Raw genomic sequence first — 6,000 nt, 5'->3', positions numbered from 1 at the left:
TTTTTTTATGTGCTGAAGTATCTCTGCAAACTAAAGAGCTGCTATTTGTGCCTTTGTTTAGACCACGCAACAAGGCAACAGGAACAAAGACAAAAAGCAAAATGAAATATCGTTTAAATTAGTTTGGAGGAATTAGGCTTGAGTTCTGTGGAAGTAAGAGCTGTGGGCTGTTTTTTTGGTTGTTGTATACATAGCTTTGAACCAAATGAAATCCAAGTAAATTCCCAAGCCCAGTGCAGTGCGATAAGGACAGGAGCCAGCTCAGCAGCGAAGTGATGGATGTGTTAATGTTTTAATAGGCTGACCACCTTATAAATAATTTGCTCAGTTCTAGAGTAATTGACCTGGTCGCAGAGGTAATAAAGGGCTGTCCCTTGGGCTCTTGTGCAAAGGTTCAGTAAACCCTTCCAGAGAAAGTCTTAAGTGGCTTTTAACAATATATATTTTACATTGCTACAGTCTAGTGCCCTGCTAATTCCACAGTCAGCGAAACGCCATCAGTTCAGCTCTGTGGATATTTCAATTAAAAACACCAGAAAAGACAACCAAGCCTGGTGCCAGGTGAGCTTGGTGTTTTCTCCCCGGTGAGCAGGGAGCTGCACATGGAGCATCCCACCACAGAACATTCCCCTGCAGCTCCATGGGGAAGGATGGAGCCCGTGGCTGGGCAGAGTGCAGGGCAGCTGTGGTGGGTGGCCAGACTGGGGGCTGCTTCACAGGACCCCCTGCTGCAGCCAGGCCACTGGGCACAGGTCCTTGGTCACCACTGGCTGTCCCAGGCAGCTGGAACCTGGCCTGCAGCCTGGGAATGGGGGACAGGACTCCCCTGGGTTGCTCCTCTTATCTGCTGGGTCTTCTGCTTGTGTATTGGGTACTCATGTGGCATAATGGGTGTTCTTGTCGTTTACTGGGTGTTCCTCTTCTTGACTGGGTATTCCCATTGCATGCTGTGTAGCACCTTCCAGTGCTGGCCCTGGGAGTAGCTTTACTTGCCCAGGGAAGGGCTGCTGAGTTCTCATTAGGGTTTCTGACCTTTGCCACCATGGGGTCAGGTAGCTCCTGGCATCTGCACCTCTACCCAGAGTCCTGGCAGGTTTTGTTTAAATGTTTCTGTGCTGTTGGTGGGAGCTGAACAGAACCTGCTGCAGCTCGTGGTGGTTTAACCACCTGGTGCTGTGGGATTTGCTTGGCTCTGGCTGCGGGCTGGGCCAGTGTGGTTGGGCTTTGGGAGCTGCAAATGAGGAAGACACCAGAGTAATTTGTCAAACAAAATCAATGGCAGCCACCTCCAGTATGAGGGTGTAATTAAGTTTGAGACAAGGAAGGAACACCCTGTTTTGGAGGGCAGATCAGCAGCACCCTCCCACATCCAAATTAGCCAGGAGAGGAAGGGCCCCATGGCCAAGGGTCCTTGGGCCACCAGCAAGGGATGGCAGGATGGTCCCCAGGACCATAGTGCTTGGGGAAATGAAAGCCCCCCTGTCTGCCCTCGGGCACACGCAGCCTCATCCCAATCATCAGAGGCAAATGGGATGGTAATGAAAAGTAAATGCAGTATCCTTACCCCTGTTTTTGTAAATCAGTGTAACTGTCAGCTACAGAATAAATGACACCTAATTACTGTTGGGGAAGTTCTGGCAGAAGTGCTTGCTGTGAGGGGATCACAGGGAAGCCCCAGCAATGACAGAAAATGAACAAGATGCTGGCTGTAGGGAACTGTAATTACAGAGGCCTGACATACTGTGAGCTGTTTATGGTAATGAAGTGGTGCATCAAATCAAATTAACCTTAGTTATTTAACACCGAATGCACCGAGGGCTTGTCTCAGTAGCTGCTGCATCCGCAACCGGAGCCGTCACCCGAGTCAGAGAAGCGGCTCGAGCGCCGGCCCGGGTGGGTGCTGCTGCCCTGGCCAAGTGGTGCAGGGGGCTGTGTGAGGGCAGGGGCTAGTGCAGGCAGAGCTGCTGCAGCTGCACCCTGGGACCAGCCCAGGACACTGTCCCCGAGCCCCCCACCATGCCGGCCCTGCCCCGCGCCGTGCCCCCCGCGCTGGTTCCCACCAGGGCCCAGCCGAGGCAAGGTCAGTGTCCCTCCCTGGGAGGGCAATGAAGGCCAGGAGTGTTTTCTCCCAGCCCGGTGGGGTCTGGCTGCAGGACAGCAGGATGCTCCGAATGCTGCTCCCCATGTGCAGGCAAAGGAAGCAGGAGCCCGTGTGCTCCGATCAGAGGGTTTCTCTGCCCAGCTCTTCCCCAGCAGGGTTGCTGCACTCGCTGCAGGAGCGCTCCCGGAGAGATCCCGCGCGCTGACGGGTGAGTAACCTTTCAAATTAACCCAAACGCTGCATTAAAGACTGTTGAGCTTTCCAGAGAAGGGTCCCTCCTGCGCGCCGGGCCGCGGGCAGCCCCGCACATCCCGCTGGCCGGAGGCAGGGCCGGCAGCTGCTGCGGGGGTCGGCACACGCTGAGCTGGGCGGGGGGCGAGGGCACAAGCACGGGCGGTGACAGCGGCTCTGCAAAGAGTGCTAGAAAGGGGGTTGTGTCATCGGGATTTCGCTGGTTGAAGGCAGGAGGAAGGAGAGCCCCGGGCTGCCGGCAGCACCGGGCTGGCTCTGCACGGCAGGAGCGGTTGCGGCGGGCACGGGCTGGGGGGGCAGCGGCAAACACCGACACGTGCTGCCGGGGGCGGGGAAGCACAACGGCCTCTTTGAAACGCCCCGGAGTGTCCCTGTCCTGGCTTTCTGAGTACCTGGTTTGCTTCTGAACATTTGGCTATGCGTTGTTTGGAATTGGTTTGTGTTAGGAAAGTATCTGCTCAGTGCCCGGCACGCCCGTGGGAGCCGCTGGGGAGCCGAGTCCCTGCTCAGGGAAAGGATTCCTCTGCAGAACTTCCCACTTGTTGGAAAAGCACCACTTGCATCTCCAGTGGAACGCTTTCCTCTGGGTAATTCAGTGTTTGATGGCTTTTGGAGTACCTGCAGTCAGGTATTTCTGCATGTCTTCCTGTTTATTGTTTGTTCGTTTTAAAACGTTTGCTTCTTTTCTGCTCTCCAGCAAGAGCGAGTTCCACGCATGCACAGCCCCACGCTGGCAGAGCTGCTCGAACAGGCAGCCCAGGGCCGAGCAGGCAGTTAAGGGAAGAGGGTGTCACCGTGGTGGCCCTTTCAGGGGGCAGCCAGGCACTGTCCAAACACTCCCTGAACACGAGTCAGGGCTGGATGCAGGGGCCAGGCAGGGCTGGAGTGGGATCTCACCCCCTGTCCTTTATTGTAACCACACTGGCATTTCTCTGAGCCTCAGATCTTCAGCCCTGCCTTTGAGTCCTGGTTCATGGTGGAGGCACTGGGTTCTGTGGTTGGGAGTTCATTTTGTTTCTTTCCATCAATATGGAAAAGCCTTGAGAGTCCTGAGAGTTAATCACTATTGTAAGGGAGCAAAGAGAGGAGATTTTCTGTAATCCCCTTTAAATGGCCTCCAAATGAGGCCTTGAACAAAGGTGACTAAGGACAGACATGATTAAACTCATTTAGTAGGTGAACCCTTGATGGGAGCCCTTCCAAACCCAGGTGTAGCTTCTGGGGGACTGTGCACTAGCTGTCCATGTAGCAAATGCAGACCTCTGTGTTGTCATAGTTTAATTAAGCAAGGTCATGATTTTTTGTTTCATTTTGACAGGAGAATTGCCTTTTTAATTGAAAATATTTTGTCTATTTTCTGCAAACTTTTTACTTAGCACTGCCAAAGATAATCTCACCAATGGGATACTAAATCCAGATTCACTTCACAGCCAGTTACCTCCTTCATACCTTATCCAATAACCTCATCAAAGGGTTCCCTCAAAACACACATTTGTCTTTCAAGAACTGATAACAGTAATGAAATATAAAGCCAATGAAATGTGTCTGAGGGCCTCTCCAAAGAAGCTGCATTCAGCTCTGGAAGCCTGTTGTGGTAAGCTGTGGTTGCAGGTGGGAACTCAGGGCAGAAGCAGGTGTGTTCTGCAGCACAGCATCTGCAATTTGGCACATGGTTCCTCCTCTCCTGGTCACGCTTGGGGAGCACCTTGAGCTGCTGCACAGATATATCTCTGTCCAGCTCCTTCTTCCTGTAACCCAGCACCTTGCTTTCCCTTCTCTCCCTGAGCTGGTCTCTCTCTCCTTTGGCTTTAAAGATTGCTCTGCCCCTTTGTGCTGCCCATTCCCTGAATCCTTGTGGGAAGCTGTAGCCTCTCTGCCCTGCTGCTCCTGCAATATTCATTCCCTCACCCAGCCATAATCTGCTCATACACATAACGAACCACAACAGATTCCCTTCCAGGCCTATTAAAATACCAAAACTTGCACAGAGAAAAGTATAAGAATGGGCTGGACAAAATAAGGGTGTCCCATCCCTTCCCTGCAATATTGGGAATGATTGATGTGTCACCATTGCTGTCCATCTTGCTTTTGTTTAATTATCATTTTTGCATTTTTCATGTCTCTGGAGGCCCGATCTGGTGGGAACGGTTTGATGGATTATGTATGAAACCCAGGTCAACACATCCAAGTATTACTGCCTCATAATTTGCTGCGCCACAGAGGCCAATATAGATGCCTTGTGTTATTAATTATACCAATATATTTTCATGAGTGATGTGATTAATTAGGCTGTATATATTGTAGTTGCAAGCCTGTTCTGCTGGGGTGTTTGCTCTTGGATGGAGGTGGCTGGCTCACAGAGCAGGCAGCAAAACCCACAGCCTGGGCTCAGTCTCGTTCCTTCTCTTCCAGAGCATTCAGGGGGAAAATACAATTCCACACACTGCACTTTGTGTGCCAGGGAGTCACGAGGCAGCAGGGGAGAGACCAGGGAGCTGCCCTGGCCATGGGCACTGGGCAGTTGGTCCAGGAGGGGATGGGCACTGCCAGCCTGTCCTGGCTGCTGTTCCACCTGGGATGTGCTCGGCTGCCAGCAGCCTCCACCCCTGGGGACTGGTGAACCCTTGGTGCTGGCAGGATGAGCACAGAGATGCTGAACGGGACAGAGGGGCCTGGTGGGAATCAGGGCAGTCAGGATCCCACTCCCTGTGCTGGCTCAGAGCCCAGCATCATGCTGCCCTCACCTTTAGCACTGTGATGGTGAATTACACTTGGAGTAAGTCCCAGAGACTCGTCTGCACTCAATGAACTTCTTAACAAGCATGTCGGTGAAGTCATTCCTGTAACTCCTTTTTATTTTACTTTTACAAGCCCAAAGTACAGGATCTAAACCGTGCTGAGGGTGTTCCCATGCCGCTGTCCTCCAGCACCTGCAGGGCTTGGGATCGTAAAGTGGCTTCGACCTGTCCCAGGTGACATGCTGGTGTCCTGATGAGCTGTTGCCATTTTGCACAGTGTGAAGAGCGGACGAAGCGTTTGCAAATTTGCTGCGGTGTGAAAATACTCACACAAACCCAGATTTTTAACAAAAGCAGCAGCCTCCCCAGCTTGTCATGTGTGTTTGCACAGCATCCAGGCATCAGGCTCCCTGGCAGCCCGCAGTGCCCCTTGCTGTGCCACCGGGACCTGGGAAGGCCATGCTTCCCAGCCCAGCATCACCAAACCTGTGGGAAGCGCCGGGCGTCCCGTGGGGCCGGGGCAGCTGGAGCCTCATGTTCTGCCTCTCTGGGCAGCACAGCAGAGCTGACACCTCTTCTGTCTTTTGTTTCCATAAAGGTCAAAGAAAAGTCACTGTCCTTTAAGTGCCACGAAGAGACCTTCCACCCTCTGGTGCCAGAAGACTTTGAACAGTAAGGCAGCTGCTTTTCCTTCCCACGTGGTTGCTGCTGGGCTGTGTGTGCACTGCTTTTACTCCAGCTGTTTGTTTTTTCTTTTTGTCACAAGTTTGATTGTGAGGGGCTGGGGGGGTTTGTTCCCTTGCTTTCTCACGTGCCTTAGCCGTGGCAGTCACACAGTCACGTTAGGGTATTTTCCTGCCCTCATAGTGATGCTTCAAGATCTCGAGTTGCAATTTTCCCATCAAGTTT

Source organism: Apus apus, chromosome 14 (assembly GCF_020740795.1).
Source record: "Apus apus isolate bApuApu2 chromosome 14, bApuApu2.pri.cur, whole genome shotgun sequence".
Classification (NCBI taxonomy): Eukaryota; Metazoa; Chordata; class Aves; order Apodiformes; family Apodidae; genus Apus; species Apus apus.
Note: the sequence above shows the minus strand (reverse complement) of the source record.